Consider the following 11,865-nt stretch of genomic DNA (forward strand, 5'->3'; position numbering starts at 1 on the left):
ATAAATGATACCAAGAATTTAGTGAAAAAGATAAGAAATTACCATTCATAGGGTGGAAGAGATAGATAATATTAACTAAATTTTGGCGATTTGTTTAGGTATAAAGAGGAATAGTTAGATAGGTATTCTTTGTAGAAATAAAGAAATGGTGGGAGAATTAACCATATGCATAAGAACTATAACAAAATAGAATCTACTTACTTTTTCATATGTCTTTAACTTATGAGAATTACTCTAAGATCTGGCCTTTTTGATAGAAGAGGACTTATGGAATAAATGAAAAGTCAAGGGAAAAGGGAAAAAGCTGTTATGGAGACTCCACCGTCTCTTCCTTCATGATCGGAGAACTCTGAAAAAAATAGAAAAGATTCCTCTATACACTACCTCCTTCCCCCAGCCCTGATTCCTCCCTCCCACTTCTGATGCTTTGGGATGACACTGAGGCAGGAGCCCAAGAGACCAGAAGTAATATGAGATGGAAAACAAAAAGACTAAGATAAATGACATAGAAAGAATTTTTGGCAAACTTGGGAAATAGTTTATCAGGAAAGCTATATGAAAGAGATGGTGTTTTAGTTCTCCCACAAGTAGTCTTATAGCTTCTTTCCTAGCCTCTCACTGGTTGGCAGTCTTCATTACTTTCTTGTTTGATGTATTTCTGATCAAAAGGGTACCACAGGGGCTGGGGATTTAGCTCAGTGGTAGAGCGCTTACCTAGGAAGCACAAGGCCCTGGGTTCGGTCCCCAGCTCCGAAAAAAAGAACAAAAAAAAAAAGGGTACCACAGCTTTTGACCATGACAATCTGGAATGCTTGAAAAATTTACATTTCTTTTTTGAACTTTATATCCTTAATCTATGTAATAATGTTAACATCTCAGGCAGATATTGAGGGAGTAAATATTACAGAACCATGATATGAGTCAGCTATACTCAAATATATAGTCATATTCAAAGCCACCATACCAGAGACACTTGCACACACACACCCCTCTTTATTGAAACACTATTCACGGTAGTCCAAATATGGAACAAACATAGAATCCACCACAGATGAATATATAAAGAAAATGTGGTATATATGTGGCAAGGGAGTTTTATTCTACCATAAATAATAACGTACAGGAAGACATTTTCTAAACAGAACTCCAACGGCTCATGCTCTAAGATCAAGAATTCATAAATGGGACCTCATGAAACTGGAAAGCTTCTTTAAGGCAAAGACATAGTCAATAGGAAAAATGGGCAAAAATTGGGGAAAAAAATCTTCATTAACCCCACATTTGATAGTGGGCTAATATCCAAAACATATGAAGAACTCAAGAAACTAGCCACCAAAACATCAAACAATCCAACAAAAGGGGGGAATCTAGAACTAAACCAAGAATTCACAACAAAAGACTCTCAAATGACTGAGAAGCACTTCAAGTCCTTAGTGTTCAAGTCCTTAGTGATCAGAAAAATGCAGATCAAAATGACCCTGAGATTTTTTAACCTTACACCAGTCAAGATGGCTAAGTTCAAAACCTCAGGTGGCAGCACATGTTGGCAAGGATGTGAAGAAAGAGGAACCCTCCTCCATTGCTACTGAGATTGCAAGCTGGTACAACCACTCTGGAAATCAATCTGGAGATTCCTCAGAAAATTGGAAATAGAACTCCCTGAATATCCTATTATACCACTCTTAGGCCTATATCCAAAAAAATGCCTGACCATGCCACAGAGGCATGTGTTGACTATGTTCATAACAGCCGTTTTTGTGATAGCCAGAAGCTGGAAACAACCCAGATGTCCCACAACAGAAGAATGGATACAGAAAATGTGGTTCGTTTGCACAATGAAATACTACTCAGCTATTAAGAATGAGGACAACATGAGTTTTGCAGGCAAATGGATGAGACTTGAAAATGTCATCCTGAGTGAGGTAACTCAGACCAAAAACTACATGCATAATATGTACTCACTAATAAGTGGATATTAGCCAAAAAAGTACAGAATACCCAGTATAACTTCCACATAAGTCAAAAAGTTCAAGAAGCTGAAAGGCCTAAGTGAGGAGGCCTCAGTTCCACTTGGGAGGCAGAAGAAAGCAACCACAAGGCTAAAAGGAGGAATGAACAAGGTTGGAAAAGTACATGAGGGTCGGGGGAGGGGAAAATAGTATCTGTTATTGGGTGGAGGAAAAGGATTGAAGCCCTGAGGGCTAGCAGGAAGAATGAAAACAAGCGATCTCAGGAGGAAGGTGGTTGGGAAGACCCTCTAGAATATACCAGAGACCTGGGGAGTGAGAGACTCTCAGGATTCAAAGGGGGGAACCTTAGATGAAAGGCCCTACAGTGGGGAGAGGGAATTTGTTGAATCTACGTGCAGCAGAAGGATAGTGCATCAAGTGAGGGATGAGGTTGCTATCCCACAGCCAAAGCTCTGATCCATAAGTCTTCCTGTCTAAAAGAAATGCAGGAATGGAAATGGAGAAGAAACTGAGGAAGAGAATGTCCAATGAGAAACCCAAAGTGGGTTCCAGCTCAAGGGGTTGTGCCAAGATCTGACACCATTATTGAAGCTACGGGTCATTCACAAAATGGGACCTAAGATGACTGCTCTCCAAAAGACCCAACAAGCAGCTGAGTCAGAGGCATATTTGTGAACCCAACAAATGAACAGAAGCTGCTGTCCCCTCTGGTTGAATTAGGGAAAAGCTGGGAAAAGCTAAGGAGGAGGGCAACCCTGTAGGAGAACCAGCAGTCTCAATTAACCTGGACCCTGAGATCTCTTAGACACTGAATCACCAACCAGGCAGCACACACCAGCTGAGATGTGGCCTTCAACATATGTAGAGCAGAGGACTCCCAGGTCTGGTTCAGTCAGAGAAGATGCACCTAACCCTCAAGAAACTGGAGGCCCCAGGAAGTTTAAAGATCCTGGGGATTACATGGGGTGGGGACATCCTTGTGGAGACAGGGTGGTAGGAGAGTGTAGGGGGGCAAGGAGGAGGAGGTATCAGATGTGGAACCTGGGGAGGCAGTAGGAGAATAAAATCTGGAGTATAAAAATAAATAAATAAATCTGAGAAAAAAATAAAACTAAAAATAGAAGGACTGATCCTGCATCAACTGCTTTTAGGTACATGCAAATCAAAGCAAACTATTTTTCAAGTAAACTTTTAGGGAGAAAAAAAACAAAAAACAAAATTATAGGTATAGAAAAAGGAGAAAAATTACCAGCAAAGTAGGAAAATGGGAGAGAACATAGAGATGGAGTGCACGCTAAAAACATATTATCTGTATGAATGAAAATCAACACTACAATCAATGAGTCTGTTATAAAGGAAAATTGGCACTCATCTATAATGTAACATTTTGCACACATTCTTTATTTAAGCAGTGCCTCTTTCACCATCAAGTGAATTCCAATTCAACTAGTAGCTGTGTTGATAGTTTTTAAACCAAGAGTGTAGTATTTAAATAAAGCACCAATAATGTGCTTTACTTTCTTAAAACAATTGACAAATATCTCTCTCTCTCTCTCTCTCTCTCTCTCTCTCTCTCTCTCTCTCTCTCTCTCTCTCTCTCTCTCTCTCTGTTTGTTTGACCAAAATAAATTTCGTCATTCTAACCTCCCCATTACCCAACCTCCCCATTACCCTCTCTCATCACTTGCCCTCTCTAGCTGAAGCCTTTCTTTTTTTTCTTCTTTTTCTTGCATATGTTTTATTTACATTTCAAATGTTATCCCCTTTCCTGGTTTCCTATCCATAAATTCCCATCACATGCCCCATTCTCCTTCTTCTATGAGGGTGTTCCCCTGCAGTCCACCCACTCCTTCCCACCTCCTCGCCCTGACATTCCCTTACACTGGATGTTGGGAAGGCGTGTTGAGCCTTGACAGGACTCCTCCTCCCTCTGGTGCACAATAAGGCCATTCATTCTCTGCTACATATGCAGCTGGAGCCATGGGTCTGTTCATGTGTAGTCTTTGGATGGGTGTTTAGTCCCTGGGAGCTCTGGTTGGTTGGTATTGTTGTTCTTATGGGGATTCACACCCCTTCAGCTCCTTCAATCCTTTCTCTAACTCCCCCAATGGTAACCCTGTTCTCAATTCAATGGTTGGCTGTGAGCATCCACCTCTGTATTTGTCATGCTCTGGCAGAGCCTCTCAGGAGACAGCTATATCAGGCTCCTGTCAGAAAGTATTTCTTGGCATCAGCAATATTGTCTGGGTTTTGTAGCTTTATGTATATTGGCTGGATCTTCCAGTGGGGCATCTCTGAATGGCCATTACTTCAGTCTCTGCTCCAAACTTTGTTTCCATATTTCCTCCTATGAATATTTTTGTTTCCACTTCTAAGAAAGCCTGAAGCAACCACACATTGTTTGTCCTTCTTGAGCTTCATGTGGTCTGTAGATTGGATCTTGATTAATCACAGATTTTGGGTTAATATCCACTTGTCAGTGAGTGAATACTATGTGTGATTTTTGGGATTAGGTTACTTCAGTCAGGATGATATTTTCTTGTTCCATCCATTTGCCTAGGAATTTCATGAAGTCGCTGTTTTTAATAGCTGAGTAGTATTGAAGCAGTAGCTGAAGCCTTTCTTTCTAACAAATATACCTCCTACTTTGATGTCATTTATTGTGGCCACTGTGTTCAAATTAGGTGCTTTCAAGAGTCTGGTTATATTCAGATATAGGTATATAGGTAGGGATTATATACAAAAAAAAAAAAACAACATTTTGGTGGCTACACAACTAAATGATAGCCACCTCTCCAGCAACCATTAATTGCCCATGGTCCACAGTGGTGAATGGGGTCTTATGAGCTCCTTCTCCATGCATATTGCAGTGTTGATGGGCCCAGTTTTGTGCAGGTCTTATTTAGGTAACTACAGTCAAGTAAGCTCATGAGTCTAAAAGCCTTTTCATGTCCTGAAGGCACTGTCTCCCATCACTGCTCCCTGTCCTTTGGCTAAATTTTTTACACCCACTGCAATATTTCCTGAGTCTTTGATGGGGTTGGCATAGATAATTTATTTAGGGCTGAGCACTCTATACTCTCTTATTCACAGCACTTTGACTAGCTATGTCTCTTAGCTTTAACCACAATCCATCAAATAAGGCATTTCATCTGAGCCATGTAAATGGCAGTACTCATCTATAGATTTGAACACCAGTATTTAGAAGATATTTTGACATGTTCATTTAACAAAGCAGCAATAGTTGGTTCCCTACTAAGGCCTATGATCTTCATGATATGGGTTCTCAACTAGATTTTGAGTTTTAGGCATGAGTTTCCTCATGTGGAGCTGGCCATGAACTAAATCTGAAAGCATCTGGTTACCTATGCAGTAGTCTTACTATTATTACAAAGTGAGCATATCTTCCCTGGCAGGTCTTATTAGCTCATGTGATCACATTTGGGTAAGATGACTCATCTCTTCCAGCACTCTTCTAGCACTGTGAAAGCTAGCCACTGACGGGGGAGATTTCTAGTTCAGTTCTAGCTAGATCTCTATATAGCATGCAACCAAAGTGTGGGATGTGTTCAGCAATGGGTCTTTCATAGCTGGTTTTGATTAACAATGAACAGCAATGAGGATAGCCTGCACTATTCTGGGAGTCTCTGGAGCCTTCCTTGCCAATGGTGTATTGAAAAGTATCTAACATCAGAGAGTAGTATTTTTATTTAATACTGACTGCTTCCTTATAACTCTTGATTACTATCATAAAACAAGATCTCAGGCTCTTCTTTTTTCTTGTCACTTATGCATGTGTGTGTGTGTGTGTGTGTGTGTGTGTGTGTGTGTGTGTGTGTGTGTGTGCATGAGAGGGGGGTTATTAGAGTATCACTGATAAAGCAATAAGTATAAAACCAGAAAACAATTACCCAAATACTTTGGAGAATCCCACTTATACTCAGAATCTCAAAGATTTTTCATTTTTTATTTTTGCTTTGCAACTCATTTTATTTTTCTAACATTCAGATTCAGCACCCATTTCTCTAACAATAACATTGTGTTCCAGATGTTGTGATTCTGAGAAACTCCCATCCATTTGCTAATTCATTTAGTTTGATGAATTATCAGAAAAGTATTCTACTCATTGATATATTGCAGATGAACATACAGCTGAGATACAGAGTTTGATTAATTTTGCCAGGGTCATGCTTTGTCACAAGCAGTGTGACACTGAACCTCACATTTTTAATCTCTCTATTGTAAGAGTTAGTAGTTGCTAAGTATTTTCATACTTTCATTTAATTTCCAGCACTGGACACATATTCTCACATTTCAGAGGAAATAAACATGCATAACAGACCTCTGGATTAATGAAGTATAAACTGTAAATAAGTGATTAAACTCTGGAAACCTCAAACTCAATTCAGAGCATCTTTTGTCGCTGAAATAAGAAGTCATCTACATTGAGTCAGAAGACAGTCCAGTAATGTTGAATCCCTGTCATTTTCTAGGCACTCTTCTTATTTTTCTTACTTTCAATTTAAAACAATTTTTTGTCTTTATTAACTTGAGTATTTCTTATTTACATTTTGATTGTTATTCCCTTTCCTGGTTTCTGGGCCAACATTCCCCTAACTCTTACCCCTCCCCTTTTATATGGGTGTTCCCCTCCCCCCATTGCCGCCCTCCCACCAACAATCACATTCACAGGGGGTTCAGTCTTGGCAGGACCAAGGGCTTCCCCTTCCACTGGTGCTCTTACTAGGCTATTTATTGCTACCTCTGAGGTTGGAGCCCAGGGTCAGTCCATGTATACTATTTGGGTAGTGGCTTAGTCCCTGGAAGCTCTGGTTGCTTGGCATTGTTCATATGGGGTCTCCAGCCCCTTCAAGCTCTTTCAGTCCTTTCTCTGATTCCTTCAACGGGGGTCCCGTTCTAAGTTCAGTGGTTTGCTGCTGGCATTCGCCTCTGTATTTGCTGTATTCTGGCTGTGTCTCTCAGGGGATATGTACATCTGGTTCCTCTCATCCTGCACTTCTTTGCTTCATCCATCTTATCTAATTGGGTGGCTGTATATATATGGGCCACATGTGGGGCAGGCTCTGAATGGGTATTCCTTCTGCCTCTGTTTTAAACTTTGACTCCCTATTCCCTGCAAAGGGTATTCTTGTTCCCCTTTTAAAGAAGGAGAAAAGCATCAGCATTTTAGTCATCCCTCTCGAGTTTCAACTGTTCTGTGCATATAGGGAAATTCAAGCATTTGGGCTAATAGCCACTTATCAATGAGTGCATAACATGTGTGTTTTTCTGTGATGGGGTTACCTCACTCAGGATGATATTTTCCAGTTCCATCCATTTGCCTATGAATTTCATAAAGTCATTGTTTTTGCTAGCTGAGTAATATTCCATTGTGTAGATGTACCAGACTGATTTCCAGAGTGGTTGTACCAGTCTGCAATCCCACCAACAATGGAGGAGTGTTCCTCTTTCTCCACATCCCCGCCAGCATCTGCTGTCACCTGAGTCTTTGATTTTAGCCATTCTCGCTGGTGTGAGGTGAAATCTCAGGGTTGTTTTGATTTGCATTTCCCTTATGACTAAAGATGTTGACATTTCCTTAGGTCAGCATGTAGAAGAATGCAGATCGATCCATGCTTATCACCCTGTACAAAGCTTAAGTCCAAGTAGATCAAGGACCTCCACATCAAACCAGATACACTCAAACTAATAGAAGAAAAAGTGGGGAAGCATCTCGAACACATGGGCACTGGAGAAAATTTCCTGAAAAAAACACCAATGGCTTATGCTCTAAGATCAAGAATCAACAAATCGGATCTCATAAAACTGCAAAGCTTCTGTAGGCAAAGGACACTGATGTTAGGACAAAATGGCAACCAACTGATTGGGAAAAGATCTTTTGCAATCCTACAACTGATAGAGGGCTCATACCCAAAATATACAAAGAACTCAAGAAGTTAGACCACAGGGAGACAAATAGCCCTATTAAAAAATGGGGTTCAGAGCTAAACAAAGAATTCACAGCTGAGGAATGCCGAATGGCTGGAAAACACCTAAAGAAATGTTCAACATCTTTAGTCATAAGGGAAATGCAAATCAAAAGAACCCTGAGATTTCACCTCACACCAGTGAGAATGACTAAGATCAAAACTCAGGTGAAAGCAAATGCTGGCAAGGATGTGGAGAAAGCAGAACCCTCCTCCATTGTTGATGGGATTGCAGACTGGTACAACCATTCTGGAAATCAGTCTGGGGGTTCCTCAGAAAATTGGACATTGAACTACCTGAGGACCCAGCTATACCTCTCTTGGGCATATACCCAAAAGGTGCCCCAACATATAACAAAGACACATTCTCCACTATGTTCATAGCAGCCTTATTCATAATAGCCAGAAGCTGGAAAGAACCCAGATGCCCTTCAACAGAGGAATGGATACAGAAAGTGTGATACATCTACACAATGGAATATTACTCAGCTAACAAAAACAATGACTTTATGAAATTCATAGGCAAATGGATGGAACTGGAAAATATCATCCTGAGTGAGGTAACCCAATCACAGAAAAACACACATGGTATGCACTCATTGATAAGTGGATATTAGCCCAAATGCTTGAATTACCCTAGATGAACAGATGCTTCACTCCTTCTTTAAAAGGGGAACAAGAATACCCTTGGGAGGGAATAGGGAGGCAAAGTTTAGAACAGAGGCAGAAGGACCACCCATTCAGAGCCTGCCCCACATGTGGCCCATATATATACAGCCACCAAACTAGATAAGATGGATGAAGCAAAGAAGTGCAGGCTGACAGGAACCGGATGTAGATCTTTCCTGAGAGACACAGTCAGAATACAGCAAATACATAGGCAAATGCCAGCTACAATCCACTGAACTGAGAATTGGACCCCCATTGAAGGAATCAGGGAAAGGACTGGAAGAGCTTGAAGGGGCTGGATACCCCATATGAACAACAATGCCAAGCAACCAGAGCTTCCAGGGACTAAGCCACTACCAAGACTATACATGGACTGACCCTGGGCCCCAACTTCATGGGAAGCAATAAATAGCCTAGTAAGAGCACCAGTGGAAGGGGAAGCCCTTGTTCCTGCCAAAACTGAACCCCCAATGAATGTGATTGTTAGGGGGAGGGTGGTAATGGGGGGAGGATGGGGAGGGGAAGCCCATATAGAAGGGGAAGGGGAGGGGTTAGGGGGATGTTGGCCCTGAAACCAGGAAGGGGAATAACAACCAAAATGTAAATAAGAAATACTCAAGTTAAAAAAGATAAAAAAAAAGAACTTCAAGCCTCTGAAGAAATTGAAGAAAATCTCAGAAGATGCAAAGATCTCCCATGCTCATGGATTGGCAGGATTAATATAGCAAAAATGGCCATTTTACCAAAAGCAATCTACAGATTCAGTGCAATCCCCATCAAAATTCCAATCTATTCTTCATAGAGTTAGACAGAACAATTTGCAGATACATCTGGAATGACAAAAACCCAGGATAGCTAAAACTATCATAAACAATAAAACGACTTCCCAGGGAATCACTATCCCTGAACTCAAGCAGTATTATAGAGCAAAACCTGCATGGTATTGATACAGAGACAGGCAGATAGACCAGTGGAATAGAATTGAAGACTCAGAAATGAACCCACACACCTATGGTCACTTGATTTTTGACAAAGGAGCCAAAACCATCCAATGGAAAAAAGATAGCATTTTCAGCAAATGGTGCTGGTTCAACTGGAGGGCAACATGTAGAAGAATGCAGATCGATCCATGCTTATCACCCTGTACAAAGCTTAAGTCCAATGGATCAAGGACCTCCACATCAAACCAGATACACTCAAACTAATAGAAGAAAAAGTGGGGAAGAACCTCGAATACATGGGCACTGGAGAAAATTTCCTGAACAAAACACCAATGGCTTATGCTGTAAGACCAAGAATTGACAAATGGAATCTCATAAAACTGCAAAGCTTCTGTAAGGTAAAGGACACTGTTGCTATGCCAAATGGCAACCCACAGATTGGGAATAGGTCTTTACCAATCCTACAACTGATAGAGGGCTCATATCCAAAATATACAAAGAAGTCATGAAGTTAGACTGCAGGGAGACAAATAACCCTATTAAAAATGGGGTTCAATGCTAAACGAAGAATTCACAGCTGAGGAATGCCAAATCGCAGAGAAGCACCTAAAGAAATGTTCAAAATCTTTAGTCATCAGTGAAATGCAAATCTAAACAACCCTGAGATTCCACCTCACACCAGTCAGAATGGCTAAGATCAAAAACTCTGGCGACAGCAGATGCTGGCAAGAATGTGGAGAAAGAAAAACACTCCTCTTTTTGGTGGGATTGCAGACTGGTACAACCATTCTGGAAGTCAGTCTGGAGGTTCCTCAGAAAATTGGACATTGAACTACCTGAGGACCCAGCTATACCTGCAGTTCTTTCAGACAGAAACAATTATAGTCAGACTTTTTGACTGTGGAATGGCAACCACATCTCTCACTTGATGTCCCATCTTTCTGCTGGAGGTGGGCTCTACAAGTTCTCCCTCCCCACTGTAGTGAGGTCTCTGGGACATTCTGAAGGGTCTCTTCACCTCCCACCTCCCAAAGTTGCCTGTTTCCATTCTTTCTGCTGGCCCTCAGGGCTTCAGTCCTTTACCCCTCCCAATACAAAATCATGTCTCCCCCTTTCCCCTCCGTATCCCCTTTCCTACCCAGGCAGGTCCTTTCCTCCCCTCCCCCATGATTGCTTTCTTTTCCCTCCCAAGTGGTATTGTTGTGGGACATCTGGCTTGTTTCCAACTGCTGGCTTTCATAAATAAGACTGCTATGAACATAGTGGGGCAAATGCCCCTGTGGCATGGTGGGCATCTTTGGGGAATATTCCCAAGAGTGGTATTTCTGAATCTTTAGTTGGATCTATATCCAATTTTCTGATGAACCTGCCAATTGCTTTCCAGAGTGGTTGTACCAGTTTGCAATCCCACCAGCAATGTAGGAATGTTCTTCTTTCGCCACATCCTTACCAACATATGTTGTCATCTAAGGCTTTGATCTTAGCCATTCTGGCTGGTGTAAGGTGGAATCTCAGGGTCGTTTTGATTTATATTTCTCTGATCATTAAGTACTTTGAATATTTCTTTAAGTGCATATCAGCCATTAAAGATTCCTCTATTGTGAATTCTCAATTTGGTTCTATACCCCATTTTTTGATTTGATACCAATATTCCTTAAACTATTCTATAAAATAGAAACAGAAGGAACAATACTTAATTCATTCTATGTAGCTACAATTACTTTGATAACTAAACCACACAAGGATCCTACAAAAAAAAGAGAACTTCAGACCAATCTCACTTAAGAATATTGATACACTCCCGAGTCTGCAGAGCGGAAGAGACCAACAACACTGCTCACCCCTGCCCACATCCCTGGCCCAAGAGGAAACTGTATAAGGCCTCTGGGCTCCCGTGGGGGAGGGCCCAGGAGCAGCAGGACACCTGCCTGAGACACCACCTGAACTGGAAAGAAACAGACCGGATAAACAGTTCTCTGCAACCAAATCCCGTGGGAGGGAGAGCTAAACCTTCAGAGAGGCAGACAAGCCTGGGAAACCAGAAGAGACTGCTCCCTGCACACACATCTCGGACGCCAGAGGAAAAAGCCAAAGACCATCTGGAACCCTGGTGCACTGAAGCTCCCGGAAGGGGCGGCACAGGTCTTCCTGGTTGCTGCCGCTGCAGAGAGCCCCTGGGCAGCACCCCACGAACGAACCTGAGCCTCGGGACCACAGGTAAGACCAAATTTTCTGCTGCAAGAAAGCTGCCTGGTGAACTCAAGACACAGGCCCACAGGAACAGCTGAAGACCTGTAG

This window comes from Rattus norvegicus, chromosome 1 (genome assembly GCF_021556685.1).
Source record: "Rattus norvegicus strain SHRSP/BbbUtx chromosome 1, alternate assembly SHRSP_T2T, whole genome shotgun sequence".
Taxonomy (NCBI): domain Eukaryota; kingdom Metazoa; phylum Chordata; class Mammalia; order Rodentia; family Muridae; genus Rattus; species Rattus norvegicus.